Here is a 27,133-nt window from a genome sequence, read left to right on the forward strand (position 1 = left end):
TGTTTACTTTAGTGACCCTAAGTAAACTAACGATAAGTCAGTTTAAAGTTTAAACATCACAAAACGTTAAAATTTCAAAAGTAGTAATTAATATCTAATCAATAGTTTATTAGTAATTATTTCACTAATGTTTAGACACTTAAACGTTTGAAATTTGTATCATATTATAGTTAACATATTAAGGCATATCACAGATTTTATTTACAGAGAAAACGTTAGATTTTTTTAAGAAAAAGAAAACTAAAAACTGGGTTTTCCCTTTTAAAATGTAAAAATTTCTTTAAAAAATATAAATTTTAATAGAATTTTTTTAGTGTGAACATAGTATTGTGAGAATACACACTATTTACTTTAATAAGAATTTTTGAAACACATATGAACACAATTTATTATAATTTTTTTGAGGAAATGTTTTTGAAATTTTAAAAAATCGGAAATTTTTTAGTGTGAACACATTAATAATACACATTTTACTTGAAACTGAGAAGGAAATTGAGTTTAAAAATTGTTGAAATATTTGATTAAATATTTTTGTTAATAAATTTGTCAATTTGGTTTGATTACTTAAAATATTTAAAGAAAATTTATTTTTGTTTCGTGTGAACATAGTAATATGTTAAAACACTGCTTTTACTTTAAATTAATTAAATTTTTTTAATAAGAAAACACTTTTTTGTGGTTTCAAGTAACTCCAATATATGTATGAAGAGTAGAAATTGATATATGGAGTACACCATTTCCTTTAACAAACTTTTTTTTTATTTTTATGAAATTTTAACAAATTGAGAAGGAAATTGCATAAAAAAATTATTTAAAATATTTGATTATTTCTTTTTGTTAATAAATTTGTCTGTTTCGATGATTTCTTAGGGAAAATGTTTGAAATATTTAAAGAAAATTAAAATTTGTTTCGTGTGAACATAGTAATATGTTGAAACACTGCTTTTACTTAAAATTAATAAAAATTTTTAAATAAGAAAACACTTTTTTATGGTGTCAAGTAACTCCAATACATTGACGAAGTGTTAAGATTAATACATGGAGATACACCATTTCCTTTAACAACAATTTTTTTTTTTATTTTAATGAAATTTTAAAAAACTGAGCAAGAAATTGAGTTTAAAAATTATTGAAATATTTGTTTAAATAATTTTTGCTAATAAATTTGTCAGTTTCGATGATTTCTTAGGGAAAATGTTTAAATATTTAAAGAAAATTAAAATTTATTTCGTCTGAACACAGTAATATGTTAAAACACTGATTTTACTTTGAATTTATAAGAATTTTTAAATAAGAAAACACTTTTTTATGGTGTCAAGTAACTCCAGTATATGTATGAAGAGTAGAGATTGATATATGGAGATACACCATTTCCTTTAACAATTTTTTAAAAATTATTGAAATATTTTTTAAATATTTTTATTAATAAGTTTGTCTGTTTCAATGAATTCTTAGGGAAAATATTTAAAGAAAATTTATTTTTGTTTCGTGTGAACATAGTAATATGTTAAAACTCTGCTTTTACTTTGAATTTATAAGAATTTTTAAATAAGAAAACACTTTTTTATGGTGTCAAGTAACTCCAATACATTTATGAAGGGTAAAGATTGATATATGAAAATACACCATTTCCTTTAACAAAACTTTTTTTTTAATAAATTAGTAAAATTTTAATTAATTAAAAAGTTGTATTTAAAAATTATTAAATTAATTTGATTGATTAGCTTTTCAACTAAATTTTTCAGTTTTTTTTTGTTTTCTTTTGAAATGGTGTAGCTGTGTGGTTAATTCACTTAACGAATATTTAATCAATATTGATATTTTATCTATGAAATAAATGGAAAATAGAGGCACTAAATAAACAACAATTGTAGTTAAGTATTTACAATAAAAATAATGTACAAAAAAAAAAAAAATATATGAGTGTATCTTTGAAATACATGTTATTAACAAATTATAGATATTTCTGTTTTTTTTTACAACAATACATTTGTAACCATAAACATTTATGTATGTATGTATTCATATAAGTAGAACTGAATAAACTGTTTTTTGTAGGTATGTATATAGTTAGTGGGTTTTGCTAATGTTTTGCATGAATTTGTATCGTTAGGTTTTCTAAACTAAATTTTTACCATATTAGTTGTTGTTTTGATTTGCAAAAATTGTATGTTTAATATAAGCGAGAGCCAAGACAACACGAAATATCAGCAATAAATGTGTTTAGCGCCATAAATTTTTTCAGTATAACACTCTCTAAGGCCATAAACGCAAGAATTGTAACGGTTTTTTCAAATTTGAAATTTGTTTAAAAACGAAAAGAGAGCCAATAAAAATTTTAACAAACCAGATTTATATTTAAAAAAAAAACAAGAAGAAGATTTCAATTTATACAATTTTTAAGAAAAAAATTTAAATATTTTGGAAAAATTTTTAAAAAAATTTCAAAAATTTTTTTTAAATTATTATTTCTTTTATTATTTATAAAACTTTTTAACATTTTCAAAATTAACACTTTGTTTGTTTTTTTTATTTAATTAAAAGTATAATTTAAATAATTTATTAAAAGAAAACTTACACTTTTTTTAAAAAAATTAATTGAGATCGTTCACTTTGATTTTGTTATATTTGTTGCTATTTGTACTAAATCTTTATACAGCCTATAACTGAACGTTTAGAATAGATAGTTTTGATTTTATTTTGCAAATATATATATATAGAACGATATGACGAGCTGTCTAAGAGACGAGACGTTAACCTTAACTGACAAAATCACAAAAATTCTTTTTTAACTCTACTAAGACTTACAGAATAGACTGAACTCTAAAAGGCTAAATGTTTGGATATATTGTATAGGTACTATGGGTAGAAAACTTATTATTACTCACATTCACACGCTCGTTAGACACCAGCAGGCAGAAACAACAACACCAAGAAGAAGAAGAAGCCAAAATTTCTGTTGTATATTTTTCTATATAAATTTTTATACTTTGCAGTTTATATTTTTTCTTTTTTTTTTGCACAAGACCACCGAAGAAATTTTTAACTATACACACAGCACAGTACTAGAGTAGAAGTAAAATTGTACTATGAACAACGAACGAACTGAAGAAAATTTCAAACTGTTCAAAATCGTATACAATAAAACTGAGCTGAACTGAACTGACTTGACTGGCTGGCTGGTTGGCTGACTGAACAGAAACTCAAACGAACTGAATTGAATTGAACAGCAGAACAGAGTACATATACATACGAATGTGTGTGTGTGTGTGTATATATTCGGGTGTATCTCTATGTATGTGGCTGACTGCCTGCCTGCCTGCCAGCTTGCTTTGCTTGCTGGTTTTTAATATCGACGTTGTCGACGAGTAGTAGAATAAAAATTTTTTTCAATACAAAATTATATGAGGGAAAACAGCAAGGCAAACAAACCAGCAAAGCCAAAGCAAAGTAAAGTAAAGGCAAAAAATATACACAGCAGATACAGAATACAGTACAGTACTACTACTACTAGTAGTGCCTTGCTTGCTACTTGTATAGAGAAAGAAGTAAAAAACAGCATATTTAGTACATGTTTGTATGTATCCTATAGAGATGTTTTTATTCTGAGCATTTTATAGGTAGTTTTATACTTACACATATATATATACAAACATATTAAAAAAATTATACTCGTATCCATACAAAAATACATTGTAAATACATAGATACCTACATATAGATAAATATGTGAACGACATACAAACATGTACTCGTTTTTGTTTTTACGTACGAATTCATTTAATAGTACGAGTTTATATTTTGAGTTTTTGTATATGAACAAAATTTTCATATAAAATAATATTTTTATTAGTTGTAATATGTTGCCACCTATTTTGACTCATAAAAAAGTATTAAATTTTGAGATTTTGTTTTAAGGGGATTTAGGTATTTTTTTGTGGAGTACAAATTTTGTTTATTTTTCTAAAAATGTATACATTTGTATTAAGTAGAGTTGCCAGACTTATTAAAATTTGTTAAGTGGTAATAGCGAACATGAGACTTAAAGTATACAGCTCTGTATTTAAAAGTTCTATAATGTCGCAAATCTAAATTTGACATTTTAAATTTGATCAGATCTTTTTCTAAAAAAAAAAAATCGCCAAAATCCTTCAATTTATTGATGCAACTTCAAAACAATATTATTCCTCGTTATAAATACAAATTATTTTTTATTTATTCATTATTTTGTTAAAAAAAATATACAACTATACAACACGGATTGTGAATTGTTATAATGTTTATTGAAAAGCCCATCTATTTTCTATATGTGAGTGTATTGTTTTTGTTATAAATGTCAAAACTTAAAAACACACGTTTTTACACATTGGACATTATTGCTTAGTTAATGGTACCGTTACCTATAGTCAATAAGTCTGGAATTTATTTTTAGATCCGAAATTGTTCTTAACTATCAGTTTAAGCTTAACAGGTTTAGCTTAAACTGATGTGAGTGTATTGTTTTTGTTATAAATGTCAAAACTTAAAAACATCCGAAATTGTACTTAACTATCAGTTAAGCTTAACAGGTTTAGCTAGTTCCCTAAGTAAAATTTTGGCTAGTTTATAGTCTAGTCTATAGTCTAGTCTATAGTCTAGTCTATAGTCTAGTCTATAGTCTAGTCTATAGTCTAGTCTATAGTCTAGTCTATAGTCTAGTCTATAGTCTAGTCTATAGTCTAGTCTATAGTCTAGTCTATAGTCTAGTCTATAGTCTAGTCTATAGTCTAGTCTATAGTCTAGTCTATAGTCTAGTCTATAGTCTAGTCTATAGTCTAGTCTATAGTCTAGTCTATAGTCTAGTCTATAGTCTAGTCTAGTCTATAGTCTAGTCTATAGTCTAGTCTAGTCTATAGTCTAGTCTAGTTAGTCTATAGTTTAGTCTATAGTCTAGTCTATAGTCTAGTCTATATCAGTCTATAGTCTAGTCTATAGTCTAGTCTATAGTCTAGTCTATAGTCTAGTCTATAGTCTAGTCTATAGTCTAGTCTATAGTCTAGTCTATAGTCTAGTCTATAGTCTAGTCTATAGTCTAGTCTATAGTCTAGTCTATAGTCTAGTCTAGTCTAGTCTATAGTCTAGTCTATAGTCTAGTCTATAGTCTAGTCTATAGTCTAGTCTATAGTCTAGTCTATAGTCTAGTCTAGTCTATAGTCTAGTCTATAGTCTAGTCTATAGTCTAGTCTATAGTCTAGTCTTTTTTTTTTTTTTTTTTTTTTTTTTTTTTTTTTTCATTAGGAGGTGTAAATCTTGCATTTGATTCCCATGGTAATAACCTTGGGATATGTCGGATTCCTACCGACTAAAGCACCCCCTTCGTCATCCAAAACCCCTGCGGGACCGTCTATAGTGATATTGCATCGCAGGGTTGGTTAGCCTTATTTTAGCTATTTATCTCAATTAACGTTTCTCGTCTCACTTTCTCTTCCGCTCTTAGCTTCTCATGAACACCTTTAATCATTTTGCTTAATACTTCCCAGTTTTCTGATTTTTGTACCATTAAGTCGACAATATTATGCGGACTTAGGTGATTGCCAACCATTTCTTCCGCTTCTTGTCTCTCTTGTTGATAGCGGGGACAGTGGAACATGACGTGCTCCGGGTCTTCTACTGTATTGGGACAATGCGGGCATTCTGAAGAATCGTCCAGTCCAAATCTGTTCAGATAGCTTCTATAACCGCCATGACCAGAAAGGAACTGTGTTAGGTGATAGTTTACTTCGCCATGCTTTCTATTCCACCACACGTATATATTTGGGATTAATCCAAAAGTCCACCTTCCTTTGCGGCTTTCTTCCCATCTGATTTGCCATAATCGCATTGACTTTTCTCTTTCTATCTTTCGTATGTTTATACCATCATGTTCACCCCGTATTGCTCTTCTCTTCGATTCATATATACGTTTGGCTTCATCTGCTAAGATGTCGACAGGTATCAGCCCTGCAATGACATACGCCGCATCTTCAGATGTTGTACGATATGAACTACATACTCTTAATGCAGATAGCCTATAAACTGCAACTAGTTTTCTTGCCGTTGATTTTACGTTAAGAGCTCCAGCCCATATGGGAGCGGCGTAAAGGATAACAGAGCTAACCACCGTAGATATTAGTTTTCTCTTGTATTGTTTCGGCCCACCTACGTTTGGCATCATTCTTTCGAGTGCAACTCTAATATTCGATGCTTTATTGTGAACATACTCAATGTGAGCTTTGAAATTCAATCTAGCGTCTATTATAATCCCAAGGTACTTAAGATGAGTATTTGATCTAACCTGATGTTCTCCTACGGTTATTTCTATATTTTCTCTTTTCCGACGGCTCGTCGTCAGCACTACTTCAGTTTTATGTTCTGCTAGCTCCAGGCCAGCACTTTTCATCCAGTTTCTTATAGTTAATATTACCTCGTTAGAGATTAGTTCTACTTCATCTTTAAATCTTGCTGAAACAGTTACCGCGATGTCGTCGGCAAAGCCTATTATATTTGCTTCTTCTGGAATATTCAGCGTTAATACATCGTTGTACATAACGTTCCATAATAAGGGGCCAAGCACCGAACCTTGTGGAACACCTGCGGTGACCTTGTATATTTTGCTACCGTCATCAGTGTTGTAGCACAATATCCTATTTGTGAAGTAGCTTCTTATCATCAGTGTTAGGTAATCCGGTATGCCAAGTCTACATAATTTATTAATTATTAGTCCCCAATTTGCGGAGTTAAACGCGTTTTTTACATCAAGTGTAATTATTGCACAGTATTTTCTGTTTGCGCCTTTGCCTTCAATAGCCGTTCGTGCTGTTTCAACTACCATGTTAATCGCATCGATGGTTGACCTAGCCTTTCGAAACCCGTATTGTCGGGTTGATAAACCTCCGTTTTCTTCCACAATTGGTAGTAGTCTGTTGTATATTATTTTTTCAAGTATTTTACCACTTGTATCAAGGAGGCATATTGGCCTATATGCTGAGGGGTCTCCTAGACGTTTATTGGGTTTTGGAATCAAGATTAGTGATTGTTTCTTCCATGCTTCAGGGAAAACTGCCTCTTTGAGGCATTGGTTAAATAAATCAACAAATGTTTTAGTTGATTGTTTAATTGCCAACTTAAGAGCATTGTTTGGGACGCCATCAGGTCCAGGTGCTTTGTCATCTCCGATTTTATCTACTATTGAGATTAGTTCTTCTTCCGTTGTTAACTCTATGTTTTCTGCGTGATATGGACTTCTTGTTGTAAATACGGAGTTTATGTGTTCTGGAAACAAAGTCTTAACTATTTTATCAAGTAGCTTAGGACAACTGGGTTGGGGGGTTTTCTTTCCCTTAAGGCGAGAGGTGACCACTTGGTAAGCCTTTCCCCATGGATCTGAATCTGCTTCTAAGCATATCTGTTTGAAGCTGTTCTTCTTACTTTTTAGAATTGCATGTTGGAATTCTCTCCTTGCGTATTTGTATTCGCAACACGCTTCTTCAAATCCTGGTCGACCTCTGAGACGTTTAGTCTTTCTTCTGGCTCTTAGACAAGTGGCTCGGAGGTTGCTGATCTCTGAGTTCCACCAATAGTTTGGAGGACGATTCTTTGTTATTCTTCTCCTTGGCATTGCAGAATCACAAGCTCTTCTAAGCCTTAATGAGACCTGTTTCGTCATTTCAGATGCTGTTCCATTCAGTTCTGTAAAATTCAAAAATTCTTGAGTAAATGCTTCTTTGTCAAGTCTCTTAGAAGCCCATCCTGTATAGTTTACGTTGTTCTCCTCCCTATGGGATCGTCTTCTTTCTAAGTTACTAGTAGAGAATATAATAGCCTGGTGGTCACTGTGGGTGTAATGTCCACTTACTGACCACTCCATAACTCTTGCTAAGGAACTACTTGTAAATGTCAAATCCACAATTGAATTTCTTTCTCTAGCGATAAATGTCGGTGTATTACCATTATTGGCTAGCACTAGGTTTCGTCCCGAAAAGGCTTCGAGTAGAATGCTTCCTCGGGTGTTGGTTCTTTGGCTTCCCCATTCAACAGCCCACGCGTTGAAATCGCCAGCTATAATTTTTGGGTTATGATGATCTGAGTCCCTTAGCAGATGGTCTAACATCAGTTGGAATTGCACAATTGTTGAGCTTGGAGGAGCATAGCAGCTGTAGATATGGATGCCTCCTATTTTAGCTCTAATAAAACCGTCTTCTTCGTGTTCTGAAATTTCCTCTATAGCCTTGTTTCCACAAGCCCAAATAGCAGCTTTTCCACTTAAGTCTTAAGACTAGTCTATAGTCTAGTCTATAGTCTAGTCTATAGTCTAGTCTATAGTCTAGTCTATAGTCTAGTCTATAGTCTAGTCTATAGTCTAGTCTATAGTCTAGTCTATAGTCTAGTCTAGTCTAGTCTAGTCTAGTCTAGTCTAGTCTAGTCTATAGTCTAGTCTATAGTCTAGTCTATAGTCTAGTCTATAGTCTAGTCTATAGTCTAGTCTATAGTCTAGTCTATAGTCTAGTCTAGTCTATAGTCTAGTCTATAGTCTAGTCTATAGTCTAGTCTATAGTCTAGTCTATAGTCTAGTCTATAGTCTAGTCTATAGTCTAGTCTATAGTCTAGTCTAGTCTATAGTCTAGTCTATAGTCTAGTCTATAGTCTAGTCTATAGTCTAGTCTATAGTCTAGTCTATAGTCTAGTCTATAGTCTAGTCTATAGTCTAGTCTATAGTCTAGTCTATAGTCTAGTCTATAGTCTAGTCTATAGTCTAGTCTATAGTCTAGTCTATAGTCTAGTCTATAGTCTAGTCTATAGTCTAGTCTATAGTCTAGTCTACTAGTCTAGTCTAGTCTATAGTCTAGTCTATAGTCTAGTCTATAGTCTAGTCTATAGTCCAGTCTATAGTCTAGTCTATAGTCTAGTCTATAGTCTAGTCTATAGTCTAGTCTATAGTCTAGTCTATAGTCTAGTCTATAGTCTAGTCTATAGTCTAGTCTATAGTCTAGTCTATAGTCTAGTCTATAGTCTAGTCTATAGTCTAGTCTAGTCTATAGTCTAGTCTAGTCTATAGTCTAGTCTATAGTCTAGTCTAGTCTATAGTCTAGTCTATAGTCTAGTCTAGTCTATAGTCTAGTCTATAGTCTAGTCTAGTCCATAGTCTAGTCTATAGTCTAGTCTAGTCTATAGTCTAGTCTATAGTCTAGTCTAGTCTATAGTCTAGTCTATAGTCTAGTCTATAGTCTAGTCTATAGTCTAGTCTACAGTCTAGTCTATAGTCTAGTCTATAGTCTAGTCTATAGTCTAGTCTACAGTCTAGTCTATAGTCTAGTCTATAGTCTAGTCTATAGTCTAGTCTATAGTCTAGTCTATAGTCTAGTCTATAGTCTAGTCTATAGTCTAGTCTATAGTCTAGTCTATAGTCTAGTCTATAGTCTAGTCTATAGTCTAGTCTATAGTCTAGTCTATAGTCTAGTCTATAGTCTAGTCTATAGTCTAGTCTATAGTCTAGTCTATAGTCTAGTCTATAGTCTAGTCTATAGTCTAGTCTATAGTCTAGTCTATAGTATAGTCTATAGTCTAGTCTATAGTCTAGGCTATAGTCTAGTCTATAGTCTAGTCTATAGTCTAGTCTATAGTCTAGTCTATAGTCTAGTCTATAGTCTAGTCTATAGTCTAGTCTATAGTCTAGTCTATAGTCTAGTCTATAGTCTAGTCTATAGTCTAGTCTATAGTCTAGTCTATAGTCTAGTCTATAGTCTAGTCTATAGTCTAGTCTATAGTCTAGTCTATAGTCTAGTCTATAGTCTAGTCTATAGTCTAGTCTATAGTCTAGTCTATAGTCTAGTCTATAGTCTAGTCTATAGTCTAGTCTATAGTCTAGTCTATAGTCTAGTCTATAGTCTAGTCTATAGTCTAGTTTATAGTCTAGTCTATAGTCTAGTCTATAGTCTAGTCTATAGTCTAGTCTATAGTCTAGTCTATAGTCTAGTCTATTGTCTAGTCTATAGTCTATAGTCTAGTCTATAGTCTAGTCTATAGTCTAGTCTATAGTCTAGTCTATAGTCTAGTCTATAGTCTAGTCTATAGTCTAGTCTATAGTCTAGTCTATAGTCTAGTCTATAGTCTAGTCTATAGTCTAGTCTATAGTCTAGTCTATAGTCTTGTCTATAGTCTAGTCTATAGTCTAGTAGTAGTACATATATGAATGAGAGAACTTCTAGATAGAAGAACTGTGATAGAAATCCCAAACGAATTGAAATATATGTAGGTTTTGGTGGATATCGAATGCCGCAGTTTGACATTATCCTTAGAGAACTTCGTAATAAGTCTAGGGCAATGGAAATTTGACAATTTGTATATGAGGACTTCTAGGAAGAAGAACATTATAAAATCTTAGGGCCGAGTTGTGACATTCGTCATCTTAACAAATTCAAATGAAGATTTTGATTGATATCGGATACAGCGGGGTCAAACTCCTTATTTTTAGAAAATTTCTAGGAAGAAGACTTTATAAAGTGCGGTGGGCACATTGCGACATTCGGTAGAAATCTCAAATTTGACAATATACGGATATAAGAACTTCTAGAAAGAAGAACATTCTTATAAACTCCTAGGGTTGAATTGCGACATTCGTCATCTTAACAGATTCAAATGGAGATAACGGCATCCGATATTAATCGAAGTTTGACTCCTTATCCTTAGATAACTTCCAAAAGAAGACTTTGTATAGAGTCCGGGGAGCAAATTGTACATATGAGAGAAAACGGAAATTGAATTCTTATGGACACATCAAACTATATCGACTGTTTTAAAAGTGCATATAAAGTCGGGGTTTGGTTAGAGAATGGACATTTTAAAGTAAAGTATACTTATCATTAGAAAACTTCTAGGAAGATGACTTCGTAAAAAGTCCTGTGAGCAAATTGCGACATTCGACTTCGATAGTAAGCTCAATGGAACTCCAATTGAGATTTATTAATATTCTTAAAGCCGGGTTTTGGTTAAAGAATGGAAAGTTAACTGTATATGAATAGTGATGCCGCAGAGTTAGAGGACTTCTAGGAAGAAAAGGTTACCTATAAAGTCCTGGGAGGCAATTTTCAACATCATAAAAAATCCCAATAGAACTCAAATGGAGATTTGGATCGATATCTAATATCGCAGTTTGATCCCTTATCTTTAGAAAACTTCTAGGAAGAAGACTTCATATAAAATCCTGCGACATTTGACTTTAATAGAAATCTCAATAGAACTGAACAATTAATTGTGGAACTGAAACGTGAGGAGTATTTGTATGGTGTTTGTGATTTAATTTAAAATTGTCATAAAAGGATTTACTATAGTATCAGATATGAAGTCAAAACATGAATAGCAGCTTTGGTAGCAATCGTGATTAGGTATTAAGAAGCTTTTGGGAAGTATATGTCAATGAGGTGGTGAGGTTAAGAAGATCAAGAGATGTCTTCTAGGCAACTGTCAGTATATGATTTCAACAATATGTTATAGACTAACAAGACAACCATTTGGACACCAATTGTGGTCATTTCTTATGTTCACTTGTTTGTTAATAGATGTTGTGGTTTAAGGAAGTACTTTCATGACAAAGTAAGTGACCAGTTGGACAACTGTAAGGTCAGCTATGTATGTTGAAATGTTGTGATAAAAACAATGTATATTTTCAATAATTTTCATAATATTATACAAAAATATGTCCCCAGAATGGTCTTTCTGGCAATATCAAGCAACCAACCAAACAAACAGCCAACATTGATAAGGATGAGGTTGTTTGTTTGTCATGGCTCATGTTGTTGATGGCGTTGATGATGTTGATGGCTGGCTGGCTGGTTGGCTGTGGTGGGCAGGCAGAGTAAAGCAAAGCATAACCATACTAGTAAAATACATGGTAGTACTAGTGTATTTTTTGTTGTTGTATTTATACAATTCGTTTGTAGCAAACGAATAAACGAAAAGATACCATACTGTCAGTTAAAAACAACAGCAACAACAGCAGCAGCAAACTTCTCGTACATGTTAGTATGTATAAGAGGTAGAAAAAGAAGAAGGCAAATTTATATAGAGTTATGTATGTGAGTACAAATATTGAACAAACACACGCACGAGTAGGAAAGAAAAAACACTGCGCCAGTACAATATACTGAAACTAAAAGCAAGAGCCAAACGGTGTAAAGAGAGGAGGAAGGAAACGTAAACGAAAAACAACTCAATAGTAGAAAATTTTGTACTGGCTGTACTAAAGCAAAACCATATTACGAGGCGAATGAAGAATATTGTATACGAGCGTACGTATAGAGGCGAACGTTGTTTGTTTGTTGTTTACTCGTCTACATACTTACAGGCACCACTAGTATACAGAAACAGAGTCAGAGATACTTTCAGTCATTTAGTATGAGAGTCCGGTTATAGATAACGGGGGTTTAAAGAGAGTAGCGAAGGGAGATTATGATGGCATTAGCAAGGCATGGGTATGGTATGGTATGCCTGTGAGTTGGTATGAATTTTGCTTTGGCTTTGCATTGGTTTCGTTTCGTTGGTGTGTTTGTTGTATTAATACGAGCTAAACGAGTAAATGAACGAACAAAATTTTTATACATCTATGTATGTTTGTATTTAACTGTATATACATACAGACATGTTCGTACGCAGTATTAAAGCAAAAAAAATTTTTTCAAAAAGCAGCAGCCAGCCAGCCAGCTCTATCTTGGTATATTCGACGTACGTACGTACGTACGTACGACGCCATGATATTATAACAAAACTCAGTACAAAATAAAATGTATGAGAAAAATATACAGCAAAAAAAAACCAAACATACACACACTCTATACAGGCAGAGCCAGTACTCGTATACTTTTGAATATGAACGAAAAAGCAGAACACAGAAAATCATCAAGTGAAAAAAATATTCGTTCGTCTCTAATACTTATGAATAAAAACCCACAGAAACAGTCTATGATAATTCAAAATACACCTGATTTTACTTAAAATATTCACATTTCTTTATAAAATTAATAAAAAAGTTTTATAATTTTTTAAAATATTGCTATATCATTAACAAAACCCCTATAAAACCCCAATAAAACCCTAATATATTATTAAAATTTCGCCAGCAGGCTGTACTTATTTGCCGTTACGACTGTAGCTGTTATGTATACAAACTCTTTTGTACTAAGAGTATACAGCTCTCATAGTTAAGTACTACAGAGTACAGTAGAAATTTATGATTAAGTATAGCTTGTTAAAAATTGTTTACTCAATAGATTTCTAATGAAATTTGTTAATTTAGTTTGTAATTGAATTAAAATTTAATATTATTTAAAAATTTAAGCAAAATTTCCACAAATAAGAATTTTTTTTTATTATTTATCAGCTGTTCTCATGTTGTTGCCCTTGATTGTTAATTGCTTAGTATGGCGCATACGAAGTACAGCTACAGTTTATTCAACAAATGTTCAATTTTATATGAGAATACATAAGACTACAGTAGAGGTTAGTTAATTAAGTACATCTTGGGCCAATAAATTGCGCATTTTTGGGTTTTTTCTTTGGAAATCAATAAAATATTAAGAAGAATGGTGTTGTAAAGAAAGCTGTATAGATTTTTTGTAAAATTTTAAAAGATTTTGCAAAATATAAAGATTTTTATGATTTTTTTGTGAGATGAAAGACATTTTGTTTTCCATTGTATAGTCCATAGTCTGGTCCATAAACTAGTGAATAGACTAGTTAATAGAACAGACTATAGACTAGACAATAGGCTAGTATTTAGACTAGACAATAGACTAGTCCATAAACTAGACAATGAACTAGTCCATAAACTAAACAATAGACTAGTCCATAGACTACACAATAGATTAGTCCATAGGCTAGACAATAGACTAGTCCATAGACTAGACAATAGACAAGTGCATAGAGTAGACAATAAACTAGTCCATTGACTAGTCCATAGACTAAACAATAGACTAGACAATGGACTAGTCCATAGACTATACAATAGACTAGACAATGGACTAGTCCATAGACTAGACAATAGACTATTCCATAGAATAGACAATAGAGCAGCCCATAGACTACACAATAGACTAGTACATAGACTAGTCCTTAGACTAGACAATGGACTATACATTTGACTAGTCATTAGAATAATCAATAGGCTAATTTATAGACTAGACAATAAACTAGTCCATGGACTAGTATATTGTCTAGTCCATGGACTAGTATATTGTCTAGTCCATGGTCTACAATAGACTAGTCCATAGACTACACAATAGACTAGTCCATAGACTAGACCATGGACTTAACCATAGACTACACAATAGACTAGTCCATAGACTACACAATAGACTAGTCCATAGACTAGACAATAGACTAGTATATAGACTAGACAATAAACTAGTCCATGGACTAGACAGTAGACTAGTCCATAGACTACACAACAGACTATCCCATAGAGTAAACCATGGACTTAACCATAGACTATACAATAGACTAGTCCATAGAATAGACAATAGACTAGTCCATAGACTACACAATAGACTAGTCCATATACTAGACAATAGACTAGACAATAGACTAGTCCATAGACTAGACAACAGACTAGTCCATGGACTAGACAATAGACTAGTTCATAGTCTAGCTAATAGACTAATCCATGGACTAGACAATATACTAGTCCATAGACTAGACAATAGACTAGTCCATAGACTACACAATAGACTAGTTCATAGACTACACAATAGACTAGTCCATAGACTAAACAATGGACTTATCCATAGACTATACAATAGACTAGTCCATAGAATATTCAATAGACTGGTCCATAGACTATACAATAGACTAGTTCATAGACTACACAATAGACTAGTCCATAGGCTAGGCAATAGACTAGTCCATTAACTACACAATAGACTAGTTCGTAGACTACACAATGGACTAGTCCATAGGCTAGACAATAAACTAGTTCATACACTACACAATAGACTAGTCCATAGGCTAGGCAATAGACTAGTCCATAGGCTAGACAATAAACTAGTTCATGGACTAGACAATAGACTAGTCCATGGACTAGACAATATATTAGTCATTAGACTATTCCATATACCAGTCAATAAAGTAGTCCATAGTCTAGTTTAACAAATCAGTCCAAATTCAAAACTATACACGGCTCTCGACCCTATAAGAACCCATTAACTTTCTACCAATTCCTCAAGGTCACAAGAAAATCGAATCCTAAAAAAAAAACTTCGCCTTAAAACACCCAAACAAAAACGTCCTACAAATTAAATATCGCAACAAACTAAATATTCTATATATTGACATCTTGTTTTTCATAGCTGGTCGTCGTCATCAACATCATCACCAACATCGTCGTTGGTCGGGTTAAATTGTGTGCCTGCTAGTCACGTGCAATTTAGTCTGGCGTTCATAGTTGAAAATCTGAATGAATGAAGAAATACTGAATGTGTGCGAATGTTTTTACTCATATCCATCCATAAGATGTATTGGGGCACACTGTTGTTGTTATTATTATTGTTATTGTTGTGTTTATATGAACTACAACCATGTAGGTTGTAGTTAGAGGTACATCCATCCAAACCAGAGTACTAGGTTGCGAGTAAAAGTACTACTCGTAAGTAGTATTATATATATATTTAGTCATTCATATACTTAGATCCGTTTGTCTAACAATGAAATTATTTAATGTGTTAATATTAAGAATATTTTTATATGAAAATATATGAATGTATTTTTGTTTTGATTAGCATTTTTGGAATAAATTACTTTTAATCAAAGAAATTCTGTAGATTATTTTAAGTTTGTAAATTTTTATTAAATATTGGGAGATTTTTTGAAAAAATTGTAAAAGGGTGTTGAATGTTAAAACAAATTTTTAAAAATATTTTTGATTAGTGTAATTTTTGTTAAATTTTTCGTCAATTTTTTACCAACTGTTGTATATGGTTCGTTTTATTTACAGTATTAAATCCACCTGTTGCTTCTTTTATAAGAAAATTTTAGCAATTTTGGGAAGTAGAGTTCTCTCTTGGTTATAAATCACAAGATGATAACAGATTCATGTTAGAAATTTATTGTGGTGACAATCAAAAGTGTTGATTTTTTCATCAGTAATTAAAGAAAATATGACTAAACGAGATGAATACCTACAATCAGTTCCGTTTAAGTAGAGTAAAGATTAGTTGAGACGACTAAACATAACGTGCTATAGAATTGAAGAACCGATTAACAACGATTTACATCAATATTTAATACATTAAACTAAGGTTAATAGTAATATTAGTAGCAACCCTTTCAACTATTGATCCCATACTTTTTTCTGTTCTGGTACCAAACACACTTTATAAATTATCAACCCAAACGAGAAACATTTCAATCATTGACCTGATCAAAAGCTTTTGCTACTTAAATGTTTAAAAAGTAGATTAATAAGTATTCCAAAATACAAATTTGCACCCTTAATAAAAAATCCAAAAAAGTCTTAAAAATACCTCAAATTGTAAAATATTTCAAGGGTTGAACTGTTTTAAAAACTTGCAGAACTGATTAAACTGTACAATTATACGATTGCCTATGTCTAATCCATTCTGGCACAGGGTCGAAGATCAAATACATGCTTGCTTTCCTTTGGTATAGAGGCGTTTCTAGTAATAAACGTTTTTATTAAAGCTACTTTTCCCTTTAACTCGGGATTGTTTTAGGTGTTGAAAGTACACTTCTTTTAGACACTATCCGAAATAAATCAAGTTTAATTTTTGACGAATAGTTAAAGTTCAACATCTACTGTGCCTGAGGCAAGAACATTGATAGGCTTTCAAGTTACATATACATTTTTAAAAATAAGCAACAACAATCAGCAACAACTTCTACTTACACATTTTCCATTAATTTTACTTTCATTTGAAGCGCACTTTTGCTAATTTATATGAAACCGTTTTTTTCCGACCGATACCGGACGAAATACATATGTATTTTGGATTTAATTTAATGTAATATTTTTCATTACTTCTTGTTCTTTGGGCTTCACATTAGAGAGTTTTTTGAGACTTAGAGTTAGTTATAGAGTTTCACCTCTTTAAAATTGTAATATTATTAACTCAGCGGTCGGCTCCCTAGAACCAAATGCAATTCGATGTTTATATAAAAAAATTTAATTAGAAACTTATTAAATTTAAACAAAATCTTCTGGTCTCTTCATTTAAAGCTTTTTTGCTTTTGAAAATCTTTGAGCCGACCACTGATTTAGATGTATCAATAAAACGTATCTTGGGATTGAATGCAAAATTTAATTAGAAACTAATTGTTACATTTATTTTAACGGATATTTGAAGTGAATTATATTCTGGGAAAAACTATGCATTTAGAATTATAGAACACATTCAGCACTGAAATAAGTCTGACCTTAGATGTTATCTAGTTATGTACTAGACCTGAACTAGAAGAGAACTAGAATAGAACTAGAATAGAACTAGAACAGAACTAGAACAAAACTAGAACAAAACTATAACAGAACTAGAACAGAACTAAAACAAAACTAGAACAGAACTAGAACAGAACTAGAACAGAACTAGAACAGAACTAGAACAGAACTAGAACAGAACTTGAACAGAACTAGAACAGAACTAGAACTAGAACAGAACTAGAACAGAACTAGAACAGAACTAGAACAGAACTAGAACAGAACTAGAACAGAACTAGAACTAGAACTGAACTAGAACTGAACTAGAACTGAACTAGAACTGAACTAGAACTGAACTAGAACTGAACTAGAACTGAACTAGAACTGAACTAGAACTGAACTAGAACTGAACTAGAACTGAACTAGAACTGAACTAGAACTGAACTAGAACTGAACTAGAACTGAACTAGAACTGAACTAGAACTGAACTAGAACTGAACTAGAACTGAACTAGAACTGAACTAGAACTGAACTAGAACTGAACTAGTACTAAGCTAGAACTGAACTAGAACTGAACTAGAACGGAACTAGAACTGAACTAGAACTGAACTAGAACTGAACTAGAACTGAACTAGAACTGAACTAGAACTGAACTAGAACTGAACTAGAACAGAACTAGAACAAAACTAGAACAAAACTAGAACAGAACTAGAACAGAACTAGAACAGAACTAGAACAGAACTAGAACAGAACTAGAACAGAACTAGAACAGAACTAGAACAGAACTAGAACAGAACTAGAACAGAACTAGAACAGAACTAGAACAGAACTAGAACAGAACTAGAACAGAACTAGAACAGAACTAGAACAGAACTAGAACAGAACTAGAACAGAACTAGAACTGAACTAGAATAGAACTAGAACTGAACTAGAACTAGAACTGAACTAGAACTGAACTAGAACTGAACTAGAACTGAACTAGAACTGAACTAGAACTGAACTAGAACTGAACTAGAACTGAACTAGAACTGAACTAGAACTGAACTAGAACTGAACTAGTACTAAGCTAGAACTGAACTAGAACGGAACTAGAACTGAACTAGAACTGAACTAGAACTGAACTAGAACTGAACTAGAACTGAACTAGACTGAACTAGAACTGAACTAGAACTGAACTAGAACTGAACTAGAACTGAACTAGAACTGAACTAGAACTGAACTAGAACTGAACTAGTACTAAACTAGAACTGAAAAAGAACTGAACTTGAACTGAATTAGAACTGAACTAGAACTGAACTAGAACTGAACTAGAACTGAACTAGAACTGAACTAGAACTGAACTAGAACTGAACTAGAACTGAACTAGAACTGAACTAGAACTGAACTAGAACTGAACCAGAACTGAACTAGAACTGAACTAGAACTGAACTAGAACTGAACTAGAACTGAACTAGAACTGAACTAGAACTGCACTAGAACTGGTCTTCCCAAATTATCGGGAATTAGGAAATACATCAGTATAAATTATTCCAAACAAATAATAATTTTGTAATAAATTCAATTGTAATTTTTTTAAGTTCATTTATTAATTATTTTTTTTTTTTTTATAAAAGTATATTATTTTTTGAGCTGCACTGTATATTTATTACCTTTATAAAATGTGTATATGTAAGTGCTAAGTAAATAATTTGTTTTCAAGTATAAAGCTATTTATGTATCTACTACGCAGAAATCTTTATATTGCTATAAGGTATTTTTACTTTTATCACACACTGTAGCTTTAATACGTAAATGAGAACGATTGTATGGCATCAACAACATTGAGCAAAACAACTTTTTATACTAAAATACACTAAAGGCTAACAAGAATGAAAACATTAGATATTATAATGAATTTTTCAATAGTTTTGGGGGAAAATAAAACAAAAACAATTATTTTTTGGCTTATAAATGTAAAAAAAAAATTATTAAAAATTTAAAAAATAACAATTTAAATTGATTTTTTTATATTTTTAGGAGGCTTTAATTAGTATGTTCGCCATTAGTGTAAGAGTAGTACAAAGAGAAGAGCATTTATATGGCCTGGTTTTGTATAGCGAAACAACGATTAATACTAAAATACAGTAAAGGCCAACAAGAATAGGTATGGTGGTGGAAAAAGAAATAAAATAAAAAATATATATAGGAGAAGGGGGTGAAATGTAAAGAGTAAGGTTTATGAAACAAAGTTTTAGCTAAAGTTTGTTAGGGAAGTGAAGGGGAGGTTTTTTGCTAAAAAAAATGGATATTAGCCACTACTGTATGGCTTTCAGTGTATAGCCTACTTAAGTATATTTTCGTATAAGAAAATATAAAACAGTTTGTTTGTTACTTAGTCAGTCAGTCAGTTAAACAGTTACTCAACTAACTAACAAACAAACGAATTCAATGGGAATGAAATGATACTAAGGAGTGTGTGTGTTGGTTGCTGTTGGGTTTTCTTGTTTTTTTTTGCGATTAACTGAAAAATTTAAATTTCAGATATCATGTAAAACCGCAAAACAAATGTTTTGTTTTTTTTATATAAAAAGGCGTTTTATTAATAGTATTGAAAAGAAATTTAAACATATAATTATAAAGGTAACTGCTAAAGGATATTGTTGTTGTTGTTGTTTGTCAATATTAAGTGATGTCTACTAGTTGGGTCATTAAATAATCACTGTCTTCATTTGGCCTGACACTGTATTGTTATTATTATTTTAATGCTGTTGTTGCTTTTGTTTTTTTTTTTTGGGGGGTTTTTTTATACTCTCCTACGTACGAAAAAAATTGTGATTTTTTTTTTTAATAAAAAATTGTGTTTTTTTCGGTACAATTCAATATGGCAAAAAAAAAATACACTCAATACATACAATTTTATGTAGTAAAGAAAGAAAAACACTGACAAATAATTTTATTTTCTCAGTTGAAACCAGTACAGTACAGTTTTAGTCCTAATTAACAATTACACTTGTTTATTAGTTAATTAAATATTTAATTTTAATCACTAGAACTAACAAGAAAAACCCTTCTTAAAAACTCCCACTTAAGGAAGAAAAAGCGCGCGCAAATTTACCTTTTAGTAGCTATAAAAAGTGGCAATACTTTTAACAACAACAAAAATTTCTTTCCATACGACTCTCTATAAACGTCACACACAAATATTTTTTTCAAAAATTTCAAAATTTTAAAAGCAATTTTTTTTGCCCTAAAACTTTCCGGATTTTTATAAGGTTTTAAAAATAAAATATTACAAGTGTTAATAGTTAACTTCTAGTGGAACATATTTCACTTACCTGTATTAATATTAGCTGAATTTTTTATCTAAATTCAGGCTCAAAAAGTACTTTTTTTTTGCGTTTGAACACTTAAATAAAATTTCTTTAGAGGATTTTCAATTTTTGTTTATTATGATTTGCTTTATTGTTTGTTGTTTTTGCTTGCTACTCTCACAATTACACTAACACCGAGACAACTAACAGTCGTTCGGAGATTTTTTTTCTTAGTTAAGCTCGTAGTATCTATGGTACTAGTACTACGTACGTTTCACAACAGTATGAAAAATATTCATTTGCTGAAGCTCTGGCAAACGGTTGAAATTTCTACTGCAAAAATTTTTTCTATACAATTCGTTCAGTTCAGTTCAGTTGAGCTGTGTTCGTTGTTGGCTGTTTGGTTCGTTACATTATTTTGTGTCTCAGTAGCCGTCAGTAGTATTAGTATAAAATCGCCTCTACTATATACATACATACATACATATATCTATCTATACAACAGCAAAAATACGAAAAACGACTCAATAAAAAACAAAAAAACAAAAACAGCAACAAACAAACAAAAATGTGCTTTTTTTTCGTATGATTTCAAAGTATCGTATGCATGACGACGACAACAATAACAACGTCAACAACAATATATTGTTCATGATAATGTTAATGATGGTGGTGTTGATGAGGATGATGTTGATGATGACGTTGTTGTTGTTGTTGTTGAGTATTTATATTCTCCTTTTTTTTTCCATTTAAACCTTGTCGTCCAACTTACATACATATTACTAAGTAGTTGGCATTATGTTGTTGTTGCTGCTGTTACCATATAAAAAGTCGAAACTACAACAACTTTTGCTTAAGCATTCAACCAAGTCAACCTTTTGGACAAGTCATACAATAACAGCTATACTACCGGCCATCGGAATATGGCCACAGGTTTGGCCTCATGTACCCCTCAGTTTTATTTACTTTATGTTTCATTTCGTCCTTCCCCCCTTTAGTGCTGATCAGCTGATATCAGCCAACCAGTTATTTATAGGATATTCTTCAGTTTATTAGTAAGGTCCCTTCGGGAATGTCATAATGGTTGGAATGGAAAACCAATTCGTGTTAGTAAAGTATTTCGGGCTACCAAATATTTGTCTGGGAGTATTGCCGGGGTATGTTATCTGAATGACACACCCACATTGTAGTATAATTCTATTTCCGGGCAAAATAGATGCTACCGGTACCTCTAGACTGCCGGGACAGTAGACTCCATGGTCATTCCTTGTAGTCTGACCAGAGAACTATATAATCTGGTACTACAAGAGTCCGTTGGTCTTGTAGGAACCGTCCCGTAACCCGCTTTTGATTGAGAAGAGAGTGTTGGTTAAAAGACTGTGAAGTCAATATTTTGTCTAGGAGTCCCCCCGGGGCATATTATCTGGGTGACCCACCCATATTTTGGTATAATTGCATTACCGGGGAACCATACATATAATATGGTACTACAGTAGCCCGTTGGACTTGTCCTAGAGAACTATATAATCTGGTACTACAAGAGTCCCTTGGTCTTGTAGGAACCGTCCCGTAACCCGCTTCTGATTGAGAAGAGAGTGTTTCGGACCCACCCTCATATTGGCATTATTGCAATTTCGAAGAATTGAACCCCTAGTTTGCGGGACTGTTAACTATAGGAGTCATTAGACTCCTTGGCTATTTCTTAGAGTCTCTGACTAGGGGACTGACCAAAAAACCATATAATCTGGTACTATAGGAGTCCGTTAGGGCTGTAGCATTCGTTCTGTAACCGGCTGTTGATTGGGGGAGAGAGAGCGTGTTGGTTAAAAGACGGTGAAGTCAATATTTCGGACCCACCCTTATTTTTAAACCTCTAGTCTGCCGGGACTATAAACTGAAAGAGTCACTAGACTTCTTGACTATTTGTTGAAGTCTTTGACTACGTATTGTAGAAGTCCGTTGGGCCTGTAGGATTCGCCTGTGAGTATGAATAAAGTCTTGGCTTAATGATGGATACTGTACTTCCGTCTACCAAATACATCTCTAGGATCTATTGCCGAATCAATAGAGGCGATTCCTGCAGTATTGTGACTTCTGCTAGCGTCCGAAGATTACCGGACAAGAAGCAATGTGTCTGCGATGGTCAACAATCAGATAAGTACCTTAAGAGCTCCAGTATCTGCCATGTACAAAAAAATTGTCTCCTGAATGTTTCTTAGGGTTCAAAAGGGAGCGTTGGTGATTTGACTCTAGCTAGCACTGTGGTAGAAAAAGACCAACGTAGATTAAGGCCGACAAAACTGGTTTTCACGATAATCACTCCGAGTTCATGTCTCTAGGTGTTGCCCCTGCGGCTTGTTACCTTGGTGGACCAATCTCATTTTGAAGTTATACCTCTATACGGGTATAGAGGTGCAACCAGTAGGTTATTGGCAAGCCAATACAGAATGAATGAAACCGAAATCGTGTTGGTTTAAAGTCTAAGTCTTGCGGCATTAATATTTTGGAATAAGATCCCTGTGCTGTTGCCGATTCAACAGAGTAGTGACTGAAGAACTAAGTATATGTTGAGAATGAGTTGATATCACACGAACAGGATGTATAATGAGTCAAGGGAGTATTGATGCTGGTTGCCAAAACAACAGTAATTCGGTGTGTTTGTTATTCAGAAATAGTCTGAAGATGGTCAATCGTTCCGCAACGGGACAATGGATCGACTTTTGTTACAATGTTGGTATCGATGTCCCTTGTAGATATGTGTATTCTTCCCAGTTTACCCTATTCAATTAAACTAAAGTATAAATTATTCTTACACTTGCTACACTTCTTATTTTCAACATTCCGGAACATCATTATCATCATTATACTTGTTGTTGTTGTTGCTGCTGTTATTATCAAAAAATCATTTAAACGTTCTACGCTTTAAATAAAAGTACACACGAATGCAAATGGTTACTCCAACAAAGTTGTTGTTTGTTGGCGGCTACTAATCTCCTATAACAGCAACTACTTAGAAGAAATATGAGAAAATTAAAAATTAAAAAAAAATAATATTTTTTTAAAAATGAGTTTTATTTACTTACAAACGTATAAAAAAAAGTCAGTTCATGTGTCTGTCTGTCAGTATATTGGTCAGTTATCATTTCGTGACAATAAACAGTAACAACAACATCTTCATTATCATTGTAATCATAATTATCATAAATATGAACCTCATTATTATGATTGTCATCATTAGAACAAATAACAAGTTGTATTGCAAGAGCAACAAACTGTTTAAACTACCGACTAACGACAGACGAAGAGCGTAAATTATTCGTAAAAGGGGCAGCAGTTAATGAGGGAGCAGACCGAGAAGGAAATGCTGTTGTTATTGGTATAGGTGCTGATGGTCATGGTGTGGGTCTGATAGTGGTTAAATATTTTATCAATATCTTTTATTTGTTTAGTCATTGACTTATTTTAGGAATTATTGTATATGTGAGCGTGAGAGCCATTTTTTAACGGAACATTTTTAATCGAAATGAACGTGTGAAGGATATTAGTACTAGAGTTCAAGATCACAGTCGAGTTTCGGTCAAGTAAACCATGTTTAAAATTAATTTGAATCAGTAATATATATTTTATGATATTGATGTATGTAGATAACCTTCAGCGATCGTCCTATTCCTCTAGTCAATAGTCTAGTCTATAGTCTAGTCTATAGTCTAGTCCATAGTCTAGTCTATAGTCTAGTCTATTGTCTAGTCTATAGTCTAGTCTATAGTCTAGTCTATATCTTAGTCTATAGTCTAGTCTATAGTCTAGTCTATAGTCTAGTCTATAGTCTAGTCTATATCTTAGTCTATAGTCTAGTCTATAGTCTAGTCTATAGTCTAGTCTACAGTCTAGTCTATAGTCTAGTCTAGTTCTAGTCTACAGTCTAGTCTATAGTCTAGGCTATAGTCTAGTCTATAGTCTAGTCTATAGTCTAGGCTATAGTCTAGTCTATAGTCTAGTCTATAGTCTAGTCTATAGTCTAGTCTATAGTCTAGTCTATAGTCTAGTCTATAGTCTAGTCTATAGTCTAGTCTATAGTCTAGTCTATAGTCTAGTCTATAGTCTAGTCTATAGTCTAGTCTATAGTCTAGTCTATAGTCTAGTCTATAGTCTAGTCTATAGTCTAGTCTATAGTCTAGTCTATAGTCTAGTTATAGTCTAGTCTATAGTCTAGTCTATAGTCTAGTCTATAGTCTAGTCTTAGTCTAGTTCTATAGTCTAGTCTATAGTCTAGTCTATAGTCTAGTCTATAGTCTAGTCTATAGTCTAGTCTATAGTCTAGTCTATAGTCTAGTCTATAGTCTAGTCTATAGTCTAGTCTATAGTTAGCTATAGTCTAGTCTATAGTCTAGTCTATAGTCTAGGCTATAGTCTAGTCTATAGTCTAGTCTATAGTCTAGTCTATAGTCTAGTCTATAGTCTAGTCTATAGTCTAGTCTATAGTCTAGTCTATAGTCTAGTCTATAGTCTAGTCTATAGTCTAGTCTATGGTCTAGTCTATAGTCTAGTCTATAGTCTAGTCTATAGTCTTGTCTATAGTCTAGTCTATAGTCTGTCTATAGTCTAGTCTATAGTCTAGTCTATAGTCTAGTCTATAGTCTAGTCTATAGTCTAGTCTATAGTCTAGTCTATAGTCTAGTCTAGTCTAGTCTATAGTCTAGTCTAGTCTAGTCTATAGTCTAGTCTAGTCTATAGTCTAGTCTAGTCTAGTCTATAGTCTAGTCTAGCTATAGTCTAGTCTAGTCTATAGTCTAGTCTATAGTCTAGTCTATAGTCTAGTCTATAGTCTAGTCTATAGTCTAGTCTATAGTCTAGTCTATAGTCTAGTCTATAGTCTAGTCTATAGTCTAGTAATTAGTCTATAGTCTAGTCTATAGTCTAGTCTACAGTCTAGTCTACAGTCTAGTCTATAGTCTAGTCTATAGTCTAGTCTATAGTCTAGTATATGGTCTAGTCTATAGTCTAGTCTATAGTCTAGTTTATGGTCTAGTCTATAATCTAGTCTATAGTCTAGTCTATAGTCTAGTCTACAGTCTAGTCTACAGTCTAGTCTATAGTCTAGTCTATAGTCTAGTCTATAGTCTAGTCTATAGTCTAGTCTATAGTCTAGTCTATAGTCTAGTCTAGTCTATAGTCTAGTCTAGTCTATAGTCTATAGTCTAGTCTAGTTTATAGTCTAGTCTAGTCTATAGTCTAGTCTATAGTCTAGTCTATAGTCTAGTCTATAGTCTAGTCTATAGTCTAGTCTATAGTCTAGTCTATAGTCTAGTCTATAATCTAGTCTATAGTCTAGTCTATAGTCTAGTCTACAGTCTAGTCTACAGGTCTAGTCTACAGTCTAGTCTATAGTCTAGTCTATAGTCTAGTCTATAGTCTAGTCTATAGTCTAGTATATGGTCTAGTCTATAGTCTAGTCTATAGTCTAGTTTATAGTCTAGTCTATAATCTAGTCTATAGTCTAGTCTATAGTCTAGTCTACAGTCTAGTCTACAGTCTAGTCTATAGTCTAGTCTATAGTCTAGTCTATAGTCTAGTCTATAGTTATTATCGGCTGACTATAGTTTCTCAAACAAAATAAGCAGTGAGTTATTATTTTATAAAGTCTCGTCAGCGACAAATAAATGAGTATATGTTAATTTAACTGAACGAGTACATGTGAACTTAAACTTTATTCTCTCAGTGCTCATACAGTTATAAATCAAAACATTGCTAAAAATTGGCGCCTTTTTATTGGTGCCTTTAACCAAAAGTCTTTCAATACTTTGACATTTGAAGAAGGAGAGGAAAACGGTTGGATGTAAAGCTACACTAAATGTTTAAATCGGAAAGCGAAAAATTGTAAAGGTTCATGAGTGAATCCCTCTGGAAATATCTTCAATACCTTCATATTGATAAAATTATTTAATCATCACCCAACAGTTCCGGGGGACAGTCTCGAACTAGTTAATTAATCTACCACATAGGGCAGCACTAGACTAGAAAAGTAGACACAAAAAACAACTACCATTGTCCACTCTCTTGTTTTCCTAGAATACAGTAAAGTGACAAGTGTCTTCACTCTCGTTTACTTAGGGATACAGTGAAGATACGACTAATCCAATATATACAAATAAGGGTCATCGAGGTGGTTAGGCGTTAGTGGAAATGACTGTCTGTTACGAGTGCATTGACTCTTTATCGAACTGCTGGGAAGTGAGTACTCAACGAATAATTGTATGTGAATAATAAAATTGTACATACGTATTCATATATATTTACACACTCGTCATTTCTTACGATGTCTTGGCCACATGATTTATACAGTATTCTAAAATTGATGTACGAGCAACATGCCCTTTCTTCTACTCAATAAATGTTGCTCTCATTCATA

General features: G+C 32.5%; 1 protein-coding gene across 3 annotated transcripts in view; it reads right to left on the reverse strand.

The window, feature by feature from the left end:
* LOC119610665 (high mobility group protein Z) overlaps positions 1 to 21,144 on the reverse strand; it is a 33,856-nt gene extending 12,712 nt beyond the window's left edge. Inside the window, exon 1 of one of the 3 annotated variants that reach the window (XM_037965983.1) lies at positions 20,749 to 21,144. The gene's annotated coding sequence lies outside the window, so the exon portion shown is untranslated. Of the gene's footprint in view, positions 1 to 2,578; positions 2,776 to 2,888; positions 3,230 to 20,748 lie in introns of those variants that run through there. The other 2 variants (XM_037965982.1, XM_037965984.1) reach the window with 2 other exon arrangements.
* Positions 21,145 to 27,133: the final 5,989 nt, after the last annotated feature.

This window comes from Lucilia sericata, unplaced genomic scaffold (genome assembly GCF_015586225.1).
Source record: "Lucilia sericata isolate MDLA Ls3-8-SP2 unplaced genomic scaffold, ASM1558622v1 Contig001260F_arrow, whole genome shotgun sequence".
Taxonomy (NCBI): domain Eukaryota; kingdom Metazoa; phylum Arthropoda; class Insecta; order Diptera; family Calliphoridae; genus Lucilia; species Lucilia sericata.